Genomic DNA, 20434 nt, shown 5'->3' with positions numbered 1-20434 from the left:
CTAATTCATCCCAAAGTTGTTCTATAGGGTTGAGGTCAGGACTATGAGCAGGCCAGTCAAGTTCCTCCACCCCAAACGCACTCATCCATGTTTTTATGGACCCTGCTTTGTGCACTGGTGTGCAGTCATGTTAGAACAGGAAGGGGCCATCCCCAATGTGTTCCCACAAAGTTGGGAGCATGAAATTGTTCAACATGTCTTGGTATGCTTGGTATGCTGGCCCCTTAGTTCCCTTCACTGGAACTAAGGGACCAATCCCAACCCCTGAAAGAAAACCACACACCAAAATTCCCCCTCCACCAAACTTTACACTTGGCACAATGCAGTTAAGCATGTACTGTTCTCCTGGCAATCGCCAAACCCAGACACATCCATCGGATTGTTAGATAAAAGTGTGATTCTTCACTCCAGAGAACACATCTGCATTGCTCTAAATTCCAATGGCTTTACACCACTGCATCCGACGCTTTGCATTGCATTTGGTGATGTAAGGCTTTAATGCAGCTGCTCGGCCATGGAAACCCATTCCATGAAGCTCTCTATGCACTGTTGTTGTGCTAATTTGAAGGCCACATGAAGTTTGGAGGTCTTTAGCTATTGACTCTGCAGACAGTTGGCGACTTCTTCGCACTTTGTGCTTTAGCATGTGCTGACCCTGCTCTGTCATACATGTTTACATGGCCTACCACTTTGTGGCTGAGTTGCTGTTCCCAGCTCCTACTACTTTATTTTATTACCACTAACAGTTGACCGTGGAATATTTAGTAGCAAGGAAATTTCACAGATGGAACTATTCCACAGGTGGAAACCTATCATGGTACCACGCTTGAATTCACTGAGCTCTTGAGAGCGACCCATTCTTTCACAAATGTTTGCAGAAGCTGTCTGCATGCCTAGGTGTTTGATTTTATACACCTGGGGCCATGGAGGTAATTGGAACACCTGAATCCAATGATTTGGAGGGGTGTCCCAATACTTTTGGCAATATAGTGTACCTGAGCTAGATCTTGATCCAGGGCTGTGCACAACAGCAGCATCTCTGCCAGTTCTCTCTCTTCTCATTGGCTGAGACATGCTCCCTCTGCTGTCAATCACAGCTAGTGAGAAGGGAGTGGGAGGCAGGCTTGAGCTGCACTTTGTCTTATAGACACACAGAGGCAGCTTAGGAGCAAGCAGCTTGCTTTGGGGCCCTCGGCAGCAGGTGGGGCCAGGAGCGCCTGTGGGGGACCAGAGAGTAGGAGAATTAGGGCTGCTCTGTGGAAATCCACTGCACAGAGCAGGTGCGTATGACATGTTAGTTATTTTTTTTAAATCTGAACCTTTAGTATCTTAGTATCACTTTAACGCTTTTCATCTAACCTGTATGTAAACCACTATTAAAACTTCTACATATAACAATGTATAATTTCCAGTGGCCCTAGCATAGTTATTTACTATTGTGCGTAATTCTTTTTTTTTATAGGGAAAACATTAAAAGTAAAAAAGGGAATATTGATGAAGTGATATTTCTTGATAAGTCTCATTTGTAGTCAGCACCTAGATATTGTGCTGTTCCCTGAAAGTAACTAAGAGTCCAGAATTTTATGTTGCCTACAGAAATGGCTGAATTTCATGTACGTCACTGGAAATAAAGGTTAATGAATGTATTTAGGTTATGAATGGCCAGTGAAGTGGATAGATGTTGTCATTGTTCTGCTGTACAATGTTCCTGCTGTGCTGAAAGAAGCTGGAGAGTAAATGATCTTCTAAGATTTTTGCATTTTCTTTCAAGAATGTATGTGACAGTGTACACACGATCAAATGCATTCTTGATACTTTGCAGCTACTCAATGAGCACAGTTGTAGAGCAGAGATGTTAACATTGTACATAACCTTTCCTTGTCCTTCCTTCTCTTTTTTTGAGCAGCATAATCTGCAGCTGTGCCCCCTCATAAGGGTGTGTTCGGTAGCTCAGCTTGAATGCCAAGCTCTTGGATGTCTGTTACTTCCCACAGTGGCATTTGGGTCACTGTCCAGTTCTTTGGCTTCCTTTGCAGGCAGCTGGTGAATGTGTCCTACACTGCTCAGGGTCACACCATGTGATCAGCCTTGAAAGCTGAACTTGAAAGTTCTGTCTTACTTTAATGTCTGCTCACCTTTTACTAGAAAATCATAAAGTGGAGAGAGAGGAGCCTTAGAACCCAGCTGGGAATTCTGCAGAGCAAATGCTAGATGGGAGCTATGGAAGGAGAAATGTTGGCGATTACAGCACATTCCCCTACTGGTGTCATAATTTAAGCACGTCAACTAGCTTAGAACTGCAAACACACCCTAAAGTACGTTCTCTTACCCAGCTGGCTGACTATGCCTTTCATGTTGGACTACTGCTTTATGGCTTCGTACTGCATAGGTAAGCTAAACATTATCTGTCTGGTAGTAATAGAATACATTACTTTAATAAAGGTATAATTAGATCGACATACCCCCATTTTGTTAAATGCTGTGTGGGAAAAATTATAATGTCATGTTTCTTTCTTCAGGAGAACAGAACAATTATTATCTATGTGACTTAGAAGACTAGTGGAAGAGCAACAGTCACCCAAGGAATGTTTTTGGTGAGTATGACTCAAAACATTTTAGATTTAATATTAAATATGTGTGCTTGGAAAAATGTGTAAATTATTATTATTATTATTATTAATACTAATTTGATATGACACCTGTGATAATTTATTTAAGCAGAGTTCCAGTTGAATAAAAAAAAAAAAGTCAGCAGCTACAAAAACTGTAGCTGATGACTTTTAGAATACAGACACTTACCTGTCCCTTGGTCCAGCAGTGTCCTCACCACGGCTGGTTTCACCGGCCGTCTTCTCTCCCCAGCGCCGGCATCTTCAGTGCGGGCAACCCACCCTGCATGCACGAGCAGTGCTACACTTTGTGAATGGTCCCGTAGTTTTCTGGAACCTGTCACGTGTCCCAGAAGGCTACGGGAATGGAGGGGGGAGGACAACGTCCGCTTTCGATTGCCTTAGGCGATTGCACTGGAAGTGGGAGCGGGTACCTGTCAAATACAGGTACCTGCTTCCCCCAGGTGCCAATCCTTAACAGGGAGTGAGGGACAAAGCCTTAAAACAGAACCTGCCCTTTTGGGTGGAGCTCTACTTTAAACTTACTTAACAGGGCAACGGCAACAAGACGTTGCAAATGTCTCAATGTACCTGGGGCAACTCTGGGTGCTCTCCTAAGCAAAAATGGTAGCACTGAGTATACTGTAGCAACTGAAGGGTTATTGTCTACATAGTTTACACAGGTGGTAAGGTTGAATAAAGACACCAGTCCATCCACTTCAACCTGTGTGCGTGTGTGTGCTCATGTGAAAAACTAATATCCCATAGTGGTCAAACTATTACAATGTTTTAAAAGGGTATGGTTAAAACAGAGCTACACTGCATCTGAGCTCCACAAACCAAAAACACTGTTTAATAATTTTTTATATTTAAAGCAAACTCACCCATTTATCCATGTCTCCATGCTTTATTTTGCTGAGGAAATCACTTTGAAAACCAGCCCTAGCATTTCTGGCTATAGCCATCCTAAGTAAAGGCAGATTATACATGTAGGATTTAATTCCTGGAATCCATCTGCCCTTTATTCATGATTTTGAATGATCATGAATAAACAAAAACAAAGCTGATCATTGTAAGCGCCCCATCAGTGTTAAATGGTTTATCTCAACTCTCTTACTGCTACATTTACAGGACTGTTTGCTCTGATGAAAAACAGCAGACTTACTGATCAGATCACCAAGTGAAAACAAAGGAAAGAAAGCCAAAAAAAGAAAACCAGTGCAACCATAAAATCTAAGAATTGGTAAGCTGCATTATAATAATGTTTGTTTTTTAATTCTTTTGTCTGTGCCCAGCTAGGTATATTTTCTTGCACTTCCTAATCTGGAGATGCAACGGAAAATAAGAGGAAATCTCTGAAGTAACAGAAAGTGTATAGAATACTCGTCTTAGAGAGTAGTCATAAGAACAGGTGCTTCGGTTGGTGGAGGTTTCTTGACTTTTTGCTCTTCTGATAACTTTAGAAAGCTAGATTTCCCATCACTATCTGTGTCAGTGACAATGGTCACCAAGACAAAAGGCTTTCTTTACTCTGTACTGTCTGGTTTAAAGGTTAAAGTGACTATAAAGGTTGTAATTAAAAAAACAAACAAACATGTGACACTTACCTGCTCTGTGCAATGGTTTTGCACAGAGCAGCCCCAATCCTTTTCTTTTTGGGTCCCCCTCTGATGGTCCTGTCTCCTCCCCCTGCCAAATGCCCCCAATAGCAATAGCCTCTTGGTATGGGGGCACTCAAGCAGTATCACTCCTGAGCTGTGCTCCTGTAAATGGACATTGTCCAATAACACACAGAGCACAGTTTGGCCCAGCCCCCCACTCTCTCTTCATTAGCTCACTGGCTGTGATTGAAAGAGAGACCAGGGAGAGCTGTGGCTCACATGCACATCGCTTGATCAAGATGGGGCTCAGGTGTGTTTAAGGGGGACTGAGATGGGAGCTGCACACAGAAGGTTGTTTACCTTAATACATAGAATGCATTCAAATAAAAAAGCCTTCTGTCTTTAGAGCCAGTTTCCGTGCCAGTCTTAGGCAGGCCATAGATTTGTTTTTGCATTTTTTCAGCCAATGATTAGATTGATTCTGTAGAGTGGGACCAGCCACACGTGGATTACAATTTGGACAGTCGTTGCTGAGCCAGCTGAATTTTTATCCATTTATGGCATGCTTTAAGAGGCCACAAGCTTTATCTGTGCAATCTCCTTGGATTGAATATTAGACTGTGTAGGCAAGCCATTGTACTACATAGTGTACAATCAGAATGCAATGTGTGTGGCCAGCTTTAAGCAGACAATTATCTTTTTTAACAGTACATACTCTAACTCAGGTCTTGAAATTTCCACTTGCCTGCTCACCAAGGGCGAGTGGAAATTATGGTGGGGGCGAGTGTGTCTCCCAGGGCCGTCTTGCTGAGCAGGCTCGGAGCTCAGGCCCGATCTGTCAATGGCACTGGGAGCCGTCAGACTGCTCAATAGCTGAGTGCAGTGAAAGCAAAGGAAGGAGTGTGTGCTGTGCTCTCTGCCTCCCCCTAGAGTGCAGTACCTGGCTCTATGAGTGAACAACGAAGTACTGCAACTTTTTATAGGGGTATGTGTGTGTGTACATGTGTGTGTGTTTGTGTATCCATGTACATGTGTCTGTGTGTATGTATGTGTGTATCTGTACATGTGTCTGCGTGTATGTACATGTATGTGTGTGTACATGTGTCTGTGTGTACATGTACGTACATGTGTCTGTGTGTACATGTGTGTGTATGTATGTATGTATGTATGTACGTACGTACATGTAGCAGATATAAGAAGCGCCACAGAAAATACAAAAAAAACAAAACAAATAATAAGCAGCACCTCTAACCAAAAAAGGTAAAATAGTGTACAAATAAAAAGTGCGCTAATTATTCACAAAAAATGCAAGGATAAATAATAAAAATATAAATAAATTCATAAATATAAACATAAGTCCAGCCACCATAACAGTGATAGTCCACTTTCAACTTAATGTCAATCTTGAAAACAAACACCCATGTGTAAATCCGACACCAGATGAAATGAATACACTCACCAGAGCTATATGCTGATTATATTATAAACCAGCATGATAGCATTTTGCTCTGGGAGCAATGATCTGCAGGATATCCTAGTAGAGGAACAGCAACCAATAGTGATCCAATCAGCACATATGGAACAACTAGGCAGCACATATGGAACAGCTAAGCAGCAATTGATCTTCCAATAACATTGGCAAAGCTCGAGGAATAAGAAGAGATATGATGGTGCAGTACGTTTAAAACCAGTAAAATTTTATTAGTAATTTTATTTGTACACTATGTATGTACATGTGTCTGTGTATGTATGTACATGTGTCTGCGCGTGTGTATTTCCGTGTATGTACATGTATCTGTGTGTATGCGTATCTGTACGTGCCTGTGTGTGTGTACATGTGTCTGAGCGTGTGTGTACACGTTTGTGTGTGTATGTACATGTCTGTGTGTGTGTACAGGTGTCTCTGTTTGTGTGTGTTTGTTGGTGGCGAGTAACTCTTAAGGCCTGGCTAGTAGCTCAGGACATGAAATTTTAAGCCCCGCTCTAACTACTGTACTTATATGACTATATGATTAATACAAAAGAGCTGATAATATTCACAAATAATTTTCTGCTGGTGGTTCATTGATAAATGGTGCTGCATTCCTTTTTCCTAATTCTGGCCTTATTGCTTATTTCTGCCTGCTATCAGGAAATGTCTCTAGAAATAGAGAAGGGAAAGGCAATAGGCCTGGAGTATGAATATGTGTGTCCTTCTTTGGCTAGTCACTAGGAGCTTTGTTGTTAGTGTTGCATGCTAGGGAAAGGCAGAATATTTAGGTTAGCTTTGTGATCTTTTCCCGACCAGGCTTGGTCGGGTGCTGTCTGTGCTAATATCCTCTTAGGCCTGCTGCCTAGGGAAGACTACATGTGTTTGAAGGTAAGATCAGGTTCATAGTCTAGAGCTGTTCTCCCAGAAATGGATGGAGCCTTACTCAAGCTGGAGTACCAGGGGGTGCATTCTGCTGGAGGAGGTGTCCTAGATAGCTTTAAGCAGCTAAAGCCTCACAGAGGACTGGTAACTCTTACATAATGGATACAGCCCTCTGTTCATCAGCCAAGACACTTAAATTACAGAAATGCCAGACTTACCTTCAAGGAGAAGTACAGCCAAAGCTCAGTTAGCTCTCCTGTGGATCACAGGAAAGCAGGTTGTTCTGCACTCCTGTGACCTGTTTTCAGGCTAAAGTCTGAAGCAATCATACAAAACCCCCTTTATGGGACTTTTAGGCTTGGTTCACATATGTGCGGATGGTGCCGCTGCTGATCCACATGAAAATCCGTGCAGCCGCACCACCCACACAGACAAATGCGGACCCGCGGGTGAGTGCCATTAGTTCTAATGGCACGCCACCCGCACTGGAAAACGCAACCGTACTGGGAACCAAGGTTCCTGTGTGGGCTGCGTTTACAGAAGACGTGCAGGGACTTCTTCCCTGCGTGTCATGGGGCACGGGAGTCCATTCAAATCAATGGGCTCTCTTGCCCACGCAAAACGTGGACCGCACGGCCGCATATATGTGAACCAGAAGTAAAGGCAGATATAACAATTGTGTATATTTCAATAAAAGGCTTGTATGCCAAGTTTATTACAAAATATTCACAGAGTATACAAATACATTGCATACACAAAATGCTGTATCAATGTTATTATATAAACCTCATGTGTCGATAATATATGAAAAATTGTAGTATGCCTGTCATAGCTTAATTTTTTCTAGAGACATCAGGACAAAACTCAACGCATTTTGGAAAAACTCTTTCAGGGGATAAAGCAGGGGTATGCCCTGTCTGGGAAGCAATCACATTATTAAGTATATCACATTATTCAGATAGTACCAATACATGAACATGCAGTAATTTTACATATTCCATGCTATACTTACATAATAGATCAACAAATACATAAAAATAGTTGAAGATGGTTGCCAGAATAGGGCTGCCAACACATTGCTCGTCCAACCCAGACGAGGATACATCCCAGGGGTCAACACACATCCACTGGGGCTACCTGGCGTACGACAGAGAGGGTGAGCTAACAGGGATCCACATCAAACACATGTATGAAACATGAAAGTACTTGGGTGAAAAAGGGAATGTAAAGGATCCATATACCCATAGAGGTAAAAAAATTCCCATTAAACCATACCACTGAAAAATACGTGCTGAAAAATAAATTATAGATATACACCCTTTGTAAAAGGGACAAACAAGTGGTTGCCATAAATGTGAAATTCATAAATGTGAATGTTCCCATCAATGGAAAAAGAAAAAAATGATGGTAGAGGACTGATGTAAAATCCCCTGCAAAAAAATATAGCATCCCATAAAAACTTCTCAGATAGGTGAAAAGAAAAAGGTAATATAGGCATGGAAAAAATATTAAACCTCCATACCATGCATAAGACAGAGCAGCCACCCACTCCCAGTTTGGTCTCAACTATGACTGAACCCAGCCTTACCTAGCATATATACAATTGTGCTCATTAGAGTCATCAGTGGCACCTGCTTAAATAAGGCAAGTGATTACCATGTTTCCAAATAAAGGTGTGTAGGTGGGCCCATCTGCAAAAAAGGAAAAAAAAGAAAAAAAGAAAAAATGATGTCAAAGTAGGGAAAATGTAACTCTCCTGTAAAAGGATGTGGTGTCCAAGGAGCCAATCTCAAAAAAGGAAAAGTATAAGCATAGAAAAAAATAATCCATCATACCATGTATAAACAGAGCAGAAATCTGCTCCCATCCAGATGTCATCATGAAACCTAGTCTTACCTAGTATATGTATGGGGGTATATGCAATAAAGTCATTCCTACTCCAATGATGTGGAACCCCCACCAATCTCATCCCTCACGTGCCGCTGCCCAACAAGGGCGGCCTTACACATCTGAAAGCTGCGGGATGGGACGGCGAGACCTGACACACAAAAAGTGGCCCACAATCCCCATCAGAGAGCAAAGGCAGAGCAGCCCATTAAGCACCGCCCCACCACCAACCAGTGGGCTAAAGTCACTCATCTGGTCCACGACACATGGTTGGAATCGACCCAATAGCCTTGACTGGTACCTAGCTCAGCCTCTCAGTGAGCCGCTGAGAGCCTGAGCCAGCCACCCCAGTGAGCACTGGGGGGGGGGGGGGGTCAGAGCAGACCGCAGTGACTGACAGTCACAGCTGTCTGCTCAGAGCAGCAGGGAGAACTGAGTGATCAGCAGTGCCTGATCACTCAGTTCTCATCCGCTGAGCCAGAGGGGGACAGATGCAACATCAGATTAATGCTGCATCCACCTAGGTAAGTATGGTAAAAAAAAAAAACATACTTCTCTTTTAAAGACTCTTATTCTGTAAAGCTGGGAGTGGGAACTGGAGTCTATGTAGGACTGTGCTATTTTTTTATCAATTGCTGCCAAATAACTTTCATGTGTCAAAGTGACTAGCACCAAATGTCATTCAAACCCCATTATTCCCCATGGATTAAAATTCTATCCCAATCTGCCTCTGAGGGTCCATATTATGTCTCTGATGTCATGGGGTGACATGTTATGTATAAAATTAATCATTCTTTATAGCCCTTTCCTATACACTGATGTTTTTCAGCCTTGTAACTGAGTGATACTCAAATGCAGCAAAAAAATATAAAAGCTAATTGTCGTGTAAATGCAAAAGTTAATTTTACAGTAGAACCATGTCCAAGCTACTTTCAACAATTTCCATATTTTTAACAAGCAGTAAAATGTTTTACACAAGTCCTCACTGACTTCTGTACCTGCAAGCACACTAGAGTAGTTCATTCTCAACACCCATGAAATCCAGAAGTTTGAAGTGCTTGGTCCTTACCCTTTTTGCCTATTGCACTTCCTTTTTGTTCATTGAAGCTGTCTTTTATAGTGATGGACCAGTAGAGACGTATTCGAGGTGGTAAACAGTGGGACCAAGTGATACATCAAGTGAACTTGTGATAAGTAAAACTATAAGAAAAATTAATAATAGCGCCTATGGTCAAAATTGTATAACTTACTAATAGTGTACCAGCTGCAAAAAAACACCATATATAAAGTGTACCAATTAATAAATAATTTGCGCTAGTAAATATATATAAATATATGTAAAGAAATCATCAAATCATAAGTCCAGAAAAATATATATATACCAATACCACAGAAAAATATATAAAAAACTTTTTAGGTGCAAAAAAACTTTTGTGCAAAAGGAGTGTCTCAATATAAAAAAAGTGTCTCAATATAAAAAAATTTCACCAAAAAACCTTGATAATATAATGGCAGATCATCCATAAAAATATCTTCAGAAACAGAAGCTCTCCAACACACCGATCCTCATCGATCGAAATAACAGGACGAAAAACTTTGTAGTTAATCGAAAATCCACTTCTCCAATAGAAAAAGGACCACCTTCAAACGTATCCATGGGGGGAAATGCCAAGCACTCGAGAGAAACAGAAAGACTTCATGGTGCAATATTATAAAAACCAATTCCTTTATTAGATACTCATTGCACTTACTCAAGAGGTGTCCCAGCCGACACCAGCATCAGTTGATGCTGTTGATGCTGGTGTCGGCTGGGACACCTCTTGAGTAAGTGCAATGAGTATCTAATAAAGGAATTGGTTTTTATAATATTGCACCATGAAGTCTTTCTGTTTCTCTCGAGTGCTTGGCATTTCCCCCCATGGATACGTTTGAAGGTGGTCCTTTTTCTATTGGAGAAGTGGATTTTCGATTAACTACAAAGTTTTTCGTCCTGTTATTTCGATCGATGAGGATCGGTGTGTTGGAGAGCTTCCGTTTCTGAAGATATTTTTATGGATGATCTGCCATTATATTATCAAGGTTTTTTGGTGAAATTTTTTTATATTGAGACACTTTTTTTATATTGAGACACTCCTTTTGCACAAAAGTTTTTTTGCACCTAAAAAGTTTTTTATATATTTTTCTGTGGTATTGGTATATATATATTTTTCTGGACTTATGATTTGATGATTTCTTTACATATATTTATATATATTTACTAGCGCAAATTATTTATTAATAAGTAAAACTATGTTTGTATGAAAGGCACCAAAGGTGCCTGCACATACCTTACTCACATCCCCTAATCCACTGCTAGTAACTCCTGGAAAACACATGCAAATACCAACTTTTTGAAGCCACATCACTTTACATTCTGTTCCTAAAATATCTAGTTGTATATGAGAACACCACGAGCTTTGAGGCTCCCCGGGTGTAATGTAATGTAAATGCATTTTCAAATACTTTATATCTGTGCCAGCAGTTTAATAACTTTAAAACCAGATCTGCTTTAATAACCAAGCTATTTTTTTGCTCTACAAGAACATTATACTACTAAATAAAAAACTATTATATGAATAACACATTCATGTTATTTGGTAGTTAGCCTTTGCTCCATCCATAAAAGAAGTGTCTCTGACATAGGCAAGCTGATATGAGGAATTTGCACAATTAGCACTTCATGACCTATGAATTGTACTGTGTGTTCAGTGCATCTGTAAGGATTTTATTAATTAGCACTGTGTCAGTAACAGAAGTGTGACTAACCACAGAAACACAGCTGATAACATTTGTAATGTTGTGAGGGGATAAACTATATGTACAGCCAATGGTCTTTGATTATTAATTTGATATTGAGACAAACACAGAACTAGACCGAGACAGAGGAAGAAGCTTGATCCAAACACTCGGGTGATTATGCTTCTTTATTACTTTATTGTTTTATGCACCTTTTGTATAACATTAGATATTTGCCAATTTACTCTTAGTAAATGCTCATAGCAAACATATTCCAAAGACCTGTACCATTCTTTGTCAGTTCTCACTAAACACATAGACGTCTTCTAAGAAAACTCTTATGCTTTTACATATTAAGTGTAGCGCTACCCCTGTAGGACCTGCTGAGTTTCCAGGTTCTTTCCCAAAAGTGCAGTGGAAGCCAGGCCCACAGCAATGTCCATTCACTAAAGTTTAGAAATCAGTCTATGGGGATGTCTTTTTTGTAATTTATTGCTGAAGAAGAAACGTGTAACAAGAAAGGAAGGAGTGTGAGATACTCCAAAACTTTTAGCACATCTTGAGGAGGACACTTCTTTGTTAGTAGCAGTAGTACAAGGACAAATTGACTAACACAGTCTGAAGGTGCACAGCTGGAGACTGTGTGGAGAGGATGGGGACGGGGGGCACAGGGTGGGGGGAAGACCAGGAGCTCGGTTTTGGACAGGTTTAATTTGAGGAAATGGAGCGACATCCAGTCTGATATGTCGTTCAGGGGGTGGGCGATGCGGGCGGAGAGAGAGGGGGTGAGATGGGGGGTGGAGAGGTAAATTTGTGTGTCATCGGCATAGAGGTGGTAATTGAAGCTGTGGGAGTGTATTAGTTTGCCACAGGAGGAGGTGTAGATGGAGAAGAAAAGGGGCCCGAGGACAGAGCCTTGGGGGACTCCGACAGAGAGGGGGAGAGAGGGGGAGGTGGCAGTGTTATAGGTGACACTGAAGGAGCGTTGGGATAGGTAGGAGGAGAACCAGGAGAAAGCAGCATCCCTGATGCCAAGGGAGTGCAGTTTAGTAAGGAGGAGAGGGTGGTCGACAGTGTTGAAGGCCGCGGAGAGGTCAAGGAGCAGGAGGACAGAGTAATGGCCATTTGCTTTGGCGGTTAGCAGGTCGTTGGTGATTTTAAGTAGGGCGGTTTCGGTGGAGTGTAGGGGACGGAAGCCAGACTGTAGAGGATCAAGGAGGTTGTTATCAGTGAGGTGGGCGCTTAGGCGATTGTAGGCCAGGCGCTCAAGGAGCTTGGAAGTGAATGGTAGCAGGGAGATGGGTCTAAGGTTGTTCAGGTCAGTGGGGTCAAGGGAGGATTTTTTGAGTATGGGGTTGATGTGCGCGTGCTTTAGAGGGGAGGGAAAAGTGCCAGTGGAGAGGGAGAGATTGAAGATGTGGGTGAGGGAGCAAATGATGGGGGGGGTGACTGGAGGAGCTGTGAGGGGATACGGTCCAGGGGGCAGGTGGTGAAGCGGGCTTCGGTGAAGACCTTAGAGACCTCCTCAGGGGTAGCTGGGCTGAAGAAGTGGAGCGTTGGGGAGGTGATAGCATGCGGGGCATCAGGCATAGTGGGGGGTAGTGTGGCTATGAGGTCGGAGGAGGGTTGAGGGGATGATGGAGGGCAGGACAATGTCCTTACGGATTGTGTCAATCTTGTTTTGGAAATGATTGGCAATCTTGTGGGTGGTGAGAGAGCTGCTGAGTGGAGGTGGGGGGGGGAGAGATCAGGGATTTGAAAGTGGAGAAGAGCCGGCGAGGACAGGTGGAGAGGGTGTTTAGCACAAGTAGTTACAGACCAGGACAGTCTATGGGTGCACAGCTGAAGACCATGCAGGAGTATATAGCACAAGTAGTTATAAATGTAGACAGTCTATGGGTGCACGACTGAAGACCATGCAGGAGTATATAGCACAAGTAGTTATATACATGGACAGTCTATGGGTGCACGGCTGAAGACCATGAGGGAGTATATAGCACAAGTAGTTATATATGTGGACAGTCTATGGGTGCACGGCTGAAGACCATGCAGGAGTATATAGCACAAGTAGTTATATACGTGGACAGTCTATGGGTGCACAGCTGAAGACCATGCAGGAGTATTTAGCACAAGTAGTTATATACTTGGACAGTCTATGGGTGCACAGCTGAAGACCACGCAGAAGTATATAGCACAAGTAGTTACAGACCAGGACAGTCTATGGGTGCACAGCTGAAGACCATGTGGGAGTCCATGGGTGCACGGCTGAAGACCATACGGGAGTATATAGCACAAGCAGGGGCGGACTGACCATTTGGAAACTAGGGCACTGTAGGGGGCCCCATGAGATGCCCCTGGTACCTTTTTCATAGGCTTTTTTTGAGTTTGAGCAAGGATACAGGGGCCCCATGATCCCCTATTGCCTGGGGGCCCCATGAGTTGTCAGTCCGCCCCTGAGCACAAGTAGTTATATACTTGAATAGTCTATGGGTGCACAACTGAAGACCATGCAGGAGTATAAAGGGCAAGTAGTTATATAGTTGGTGTCAGGGTCCGCCGCAGCATCGCGCCCGACGCATGCGCGGTCTTGTCAGCTCGCGCCGGAATACGGGCACTAGGTCCCGGCCGGCCGCGGCTGAGGGAGACTCGCACATGCGCAGTAGGTGCCGCGAGTCCCTGCTGGGCGGCCAATGACAGCGCAGGGCGCGGTATTTAAAGATGCCCTGCGCTGTAATGAATTGCCGCAAGGTCTCTTCCTGTACCTGTGTTCCTGTGTTCCTGTGCCTGTACCATTAGTGACCCGGATTGCCCTGACTACGCTGCCTTCTCCTGATATTGACCCGGATTGCCCTGACTACGCTGCCTTCTCCTGATACTGACCCCCGGCTTGTTTTGACCTCTATGCGGACTGACCTTCCCTTACTGACCCTGCGTGTGACCTGATTATCCTTTGCCTGCCGTTTCTGTACCTCGCTGCCCCCTCGGTGACAACTGGCTAGTTTGACCACGATCCGTCCATCCATCCCTCCATCCATCCATCCTGCCTGGGCCTGCCGGCCTCCTCACATCTGGCTCTCCTCCTGTATCCATCCCCGGAGGTTCCCTCTGCCATGGGTGGGATTGCTCGGAGGTCGTGACCTGGTCCTGGTCTGCTTCAAGTCCATCCCCACCATCAGGGGCCTTGGTGAACACGCAGACCGAGACTTAGACTCCACGCTCTGGGTAATCCTGCCTAGTGGGCTGCCAGAGGCACCACCAGGTGGATTCGTAACAGTTGGGGAGTACATGGGTGCACGGCTGAAGACCATGCGGGAGTATATAGCACAAGTAGTTATATATTTGGACAGTCTGTGGGTGCACGGCTAACAACCATGTGGGAGTATATAGCACAAGTAGTTATATACTTGGACAGTCTGTGGGTGCACAGCTGAAGACCATGCAGGAGTATATAGGACAAGTAGTTACAGACCAGGACAGTCTATGGGTGCACGGGTGAAGACCATGCAGGAGTATATAGCACAAGTAGTTACAGACCAGGACAGTCTATGGGTGCACGGGTGAAGACCATACAGGAGTATATAGCACAAGTAGTTACAGACCAGGACAGTCTATGGGTGCACAGCTGAAGACCATGCAGGAGTATATAGCACAAGTAGTTATATACTTGGACAGTCTATGGGTGCACGGGTGAAGACCATACAGGAGTATATAGCACAAGTAGTTACAGACCAAGAAAGTCTATGGGTGCACAGCTGAAGACCATGCAGGAGTATATAGGACAAGTAGTTACAGACCAGGACAGTCTATGGGTGCACAGCTGAAGACCATGCAGGAGTGTATAGCACAAGTAGTTACAGACCAGGACAGTCTATGGGTGCACGGCTTAAGACCATGCAGGAGTATATAGCACAAGTAGTTATATATTTGGGCAGTCTATGGGTGCACGGCTGAAGACCATGCAGGAGTATATGTTGTTCCCAGTTGCTTCAACTTTATTATAATACTTCTAACAGTTGACCATGGAATATTTAATAGCAACGAAATTTCACAGATGGACTTATTGCAGAGGTGGCAACCTATCACGGTACCATGCTTGAATTCACTGAGATAATAAAAGCGACCCATTCTTTCACAAATGTTTGTAGAAGCAGTCTGCATACATACTGTAGGTGCTTGATTTTATACATCTGTAGCCATGGAAGTGATTTGAACACCTGAATCCAATGATTTGGAGGAGTATCTAAGGCTAAGTTCACACTAGCTTTGTTAGCAGGCATTAGACAGATGTTTGAGAAGCATTTGTAACATTCCTCAAACGCCTGTGAAAATTCTACACATGGCAGCACACAGTGCTGTTCACAGTGCAGCGTTAGCATCGCGTTGCACCATGGCAAAATTGATGCCTCATGTCGAGTCAGGAGGAGTTGAAGCCTCCCATTCAAATCTATGGTGACGCTCCTCAAACACCTGCCAGGCATTTGCGAGGCATTTGCAAGGCATTTGCGGAGCATTAAGGGCTCGTTCACACTAGGCTGTTTTGCCAACGCTTGCCAAACGCCCCTATAGCGTTTGGCAAGCGTTGGTCCAGCGTTTGCGGAGCGTTTTTTAACGCTCGGCAAACGCTTCGCAAACGCTGCATGCGTGGTTTAGCTGCGGTTGCTAGGCATTTGCCGAGCGTTAATAACGCCCCACAAATGCCTATAATGCAGTTTGAGTGGCGTTACCGCTCCGCAAACGCCCCACAACCGCGTCGCAACCGCACCGAAAACGCCGGCCGGGCGTTTGTGGAGCGGCACCATAGACGAGAATAGGAGGCTTCAACGCCTCCTGACTCGTCCAGAGGCGTCCGTTTTGCCGCGACACAATGCGACGCGACGCAAACGCTCCCGTTAGAACAGCACCATGTGCTGTAATGTGCAGAATTGGCAGAGGCGTTTGGGAAGCGGTAAAAACGCTTCCCAAACGCCTCTCTGCTGCCTGCACACAGCGCTAGTGTGAACGTAGCCTAATACCAATAAACTTCATTATAGACATTTGTGGTGCAGTTTTAACTCTTGGCAAACGCCTCAAAAATGCGCATAGGGCGTTTGAGGAGCATTAAAAACGCTTCCCAAATTCCTAACGCCTGTCAAACACTATAGGGGCATTTGGCAAGAGTTAGAAATTAGTCAAGTGTGAACGAGCCCTAATACTTTTGGCAATATAGTGTATCTTTTTGTAGCCACCCATTGAGTTGCACTGAAAGCACAGAGTGCATTTAAGTGATGACAATGATAGCCCTGAGTGAAAAAGCACACAACCCTTTAGATAAGTATATTCCTCTCTGTTGGCCTCTGTATGGTGCAGACTTTAGCTGAGATGTGCTGATCAGCTACTCAATTACTGTTCAAGAAGCAGGTCTAAGACCTCATGCACACAGGGCATTTTTGCAGCTACTTTTAGGGGCGTCAGGCGTTTTTTTTTTTACTACTTCCAAACAGCCCTCTATGTTATCCTGTGTCCATGCACACATAGACTTTTAGAAGCTTTTAATAGCAGTAGCGTTTACCAGCAGAAAAAAAACCCAGTGCCAGTGCGTCCAGGAACAGCAGCATTTTCACTGAAAAAATGCTTGACGCACTTAAATGTGTCTTAATGCATCTAAAAGCTAGGCGCGTTTAGCTCTTGAGCGTTAATTCATTTCAATGGCTACAATAAATTATCTTTTTGGCCAATGAAATTAATTAAGTGCTTAATGCTTGTAAATGCGCCTAAACACTTGTAAAGCTTTAGATACTTTTACAAGGGTCAGGCGTTTTTTCTGCAAAACCCTGCTGCCAGGAGGACAGCTTCTAGGAGAGTTTTATTTAACGTCCTGTGTACATGAGGCCTTAGAATGTAGTCAAGTAACTGATGGGCTGATTGCATAGATAAAGTCTACACCAGCTTCCTCCCTGGAATACACACATCTAAAGGCTTCAACCAGCCTGTCAGATTTTACATGTGATTATCACTAGCAGCTATTATAGTCGCTAGCAATAATCACTGTCCTCTCCTGGCAAGAACAGTGGGGACTGCTTTCGACCCCCCCACCAGGAGAACACAATGGCTCAAAGGGATGGATTCTCCAATCAACCCTAACTGTGTTTATGGGGGAATCAAGGTTGCAAGAAAGAAATGTGCACCATCTATGGATTGCCTAATACAACATTTTGTGTCAGTTCTTGGTAGTAAAACCTTCTGATTTTAGTTACTTACCAACACTGCAACTGGAAAGCTCTCCTTAATAATTGACCATTGTAACAGGCATCTTTTTATGTTTCTGTCTTTAATGAAAACTTTAAAATTGTAGGTGCAGGACTTTAAAAGAGTTAGGAACTGCATCTGATACCTGTATAGAAATCTTCTTATCACTAATATATGTGTAGCATCCTCCTAGTCGGCTAAGGCGAGCTAGACCTCAGTTGTTGGCCAGGAGGGCTGAGTAGCAGCCAAGGTGTAATAGCTAGCACCTCACTGACCCGCAGAGGGAGGATCACCTGTACAGCAGGGAAGGAGCGGCCCCGGTAGAAGGCCTGGTAGCAGCTACCAGCCCATCAGTGGTACAGGAGAAGATCTGAGTGAGAACCCCTGCACCCCCCGGGCAGATAGAGGAAGAAGCACTTTGGTGGGAAACCAGATTCGCCACCTGCCTGGGACTGTACATTTCTTAAAGCAATTGGCAACAGATCCACTGTTCAGGAATACCTCTGGATTGCTGGGTGAAGCAAGAGGAGTTCACCTGAGGTCTGGGGTAGTACATTAGGAGATGCTGGCTGGCTCTCCCACAGAGACTGTTTTACAGTGGAGGCTTGTAAATAGTTCCAATAAGTTGTCCTCAGTTCATCAGTTCCCTTGGGCATCCTATACACCCCTAACCCTATCTCAGTTTAAATCCCCCTAAATAAAAATAACAAAAACAAAGCTCAAGGACTGATCTCTGGCTTCTGGATGCAAGCCTGTGTGAAGATGCCTGGCTGCACAGGGCTATAGGGGGACCCCAAATCTTTGCGACTCTTAAGGGTGTAGTGCTACATATGGTTTTATGTTATTATACAATATACTAGAATATATAATATACACACATTTTAAAACCAAGTTGAACAAAAGGATAAGGATAGGTAACCTAAGAACTAAAGTAGCTTTAAACCTTTAGAAACTAAGAGTGATATCCTTGTGAAATTATAAGGCAAAATTCACTGCTATCACCAAAGGTTATGCACCCAACTGTTTAGTTTTAAAGGTAAGCAGGTATGTTTTTGGATAAGTTTTTAATCGGGTCTTTGGGAATTTCCTGTTCAAACAATATCAAGGCAAGAAATACTGGAACCAGATGTTACTGAAACAGGATGGCACTGACACTGTATGTGTCCCTTAACTTCTTTGTCCTTCTAAAAAGTGAGATGGTTTTTTTTTGTGTAAGGTTCACAGACAGTAAGAAAAACCTGAAAAAAAATCAAAGAAATAATTCCTGCTATATCTGAAACATAACTACTTGTTTGCGTAATCATCAGAATTGGTGGGCATTCTTTGCTACCATAGCTCCCTCTTAGATAGGTGTTAGGTTTGGAGTTGGCTTCCTGTATGTTTGTGGAGCTGTGTTTGATAGGTAAATCTAGTTACCTCACTCTACCCAGTCTGACTATAATTATTGTTAGGAAAGTTTTGTTTGTACGCTGTACTCAGTGTTGCTGCATTCTACTATATAGATCTGCTCAGTGAGCTAGTTGTTGCCAGCCTGATAGGTCCCTCTGTCTTCAGGGAGCTTAAGAAGCCTGTATATATTTTTTGAGCACACTGGGCTCTGGGCCTTTTTCCTGGAGAGGATCCGTCCAGACTGAAAGGGGTTTGCTGTCCCTCCAGGGCATTGCTGCCACATGTCTGCTGTTGTGAGGCCTCAGGTGGGTGACCTGAAGGCCTGAATGCTGAGACCTGGGTACTGATAAGAGCTGACTGAAGGGCTACCTACTGGAGATCTGTTCTGGTATCACAGAAGAAAGCAACTAGCTGTCCTTGGACCTTGTGAGAACAGACAGTCCTGAAGGAGACTTTTGTGCTTCTAATACCCCTTTGGTGCTAAGGAGTCAGCTATGGATCTATTTAACCACCTCAATACTGGACATTTTCACCCCCTACGTGCCCAGGCCAATTTTCAGCTTTCAGCGCTCTCACACTTTGAATGACAATTAGTCAGTCATGCAACACTATACCCATATTACATTTTTATAATTTTTTTTCAAACAAATCGAGATTTCTTTTAGTAGTATTTAATCACCACTGGGTTTTTTTTTTTTTTGTGCTGTTAATGTCATATTAACAAGTTATTTCTCACACACAGCATAGACATACTTGCAACTACACCCCAAAACACGTTATGCTACTCCTCCTGAGTATGGCGATACCACAAGTGTGATACTTTTTTACAGCCTAGCCTAGAAAGGCCCAACATCCAAGGAGCACCTTCAGGCATTATCCACTTTAACGGACAAATTCACCTTTCGTAACATGTTACATGTTACACTGATATTCAGACCGCCCCCCGCGATCCCCGCATCAATTAAAAAAAAAGTGGCTCCGCCCACACGGTTACACCACTCACAGTCATCTGTGAATGAGAGACTACAAGTCCCAACAGCCTTAGCAGCTGTCAGCTTCTAGTCCTCAATAAACTACCATGGTGCTGTGAAGTGCTGTGGTAGTTCATTCATTTTTCCTGTCAATATATCTGCTTACTTCTACATCCCGTATATACTGACAGATCTTCAGGAGACCTGCATAGCACCAGGCTCCTGCAGACAAAAATAATAAATGCACATTTTCTTACCTTCATAAAAATGTGCATTTATTCTTTTTTTTCTAAAAGGTGAAGTTATCCTTTAAGACCAGGCCTCCTTCTGACACTTTTTGTTTACAAGCAAAACTCTGTATTTATGCTAGAAAATGACTTAGAATCCCCAAACATTATATATATTTTTAGCAGAGGCCCTAGAGATTAAAATGATGGATTATGCTATTTTTTTATCTCACGCAGTATTTGTGCAGCGGTTTTCCGAACACATTTTTTTGGGAAAAAATACACTTTAATGAATTTTAATGCACTTAAAAACAATATAATACCATTTTTTTTGTAAAATATAAAATATGGTGGTGTGCCAAATAAATACTTACCAAATATGTCACTCTTTAAAATT

General features: G+C 43.3%; 1 protein-coding gene across 3 annotated transcripts in view; it reads left to right on the top strand.

Moving 5' to 3' along the window:
• Window positions 1–2026: 2026 nt before the first annotated feature.
• EGF (epidermal growth factor) overlaps window positions 2027–20434 on the top strand; it is a 186922-nt gene continuing 168514 nt past the window's right edge. Inside the window, exons 1-3 of one of the 3 annotated variants that reach the window (XM_089668510.1) lie at window positions 2027–2389; window positions 2520–2594; window positions 3741–3852. The gene's annotated coding sequence lies outside the window, so the exon portion shown is untranslated. The remainder of the gene's footprint in view (window positions 2390–2519; window positions 2595–3740; window positions 3853–20434) is intronic. The other 2 variants (XM_089668512.1, XM_089668511.1) reach the window with 2 other exon arrangements.

The sequence above is a fragment of the Staurois parvus genome, unplaced genomic scaffold (genome assembly GCF_062004578.1).
Source record: "Staurois parvus isolate SC_StPar_1 unplaced genomic scaffold, SC_StPar_1.0 ptg000058l, whole genome shotgun sequence".
NCBI classification, from domain to species: Eukaryota; Metazoa; Chordata; class Amphibia; order Anura; family Ranidae; genus Staurois; species Staurois parvus.
The sequence above is the reverse complement of the archived record's forward strand: the minus strand, read 5'-3'. Positions and strand labels throughout refer to the sequence as shown.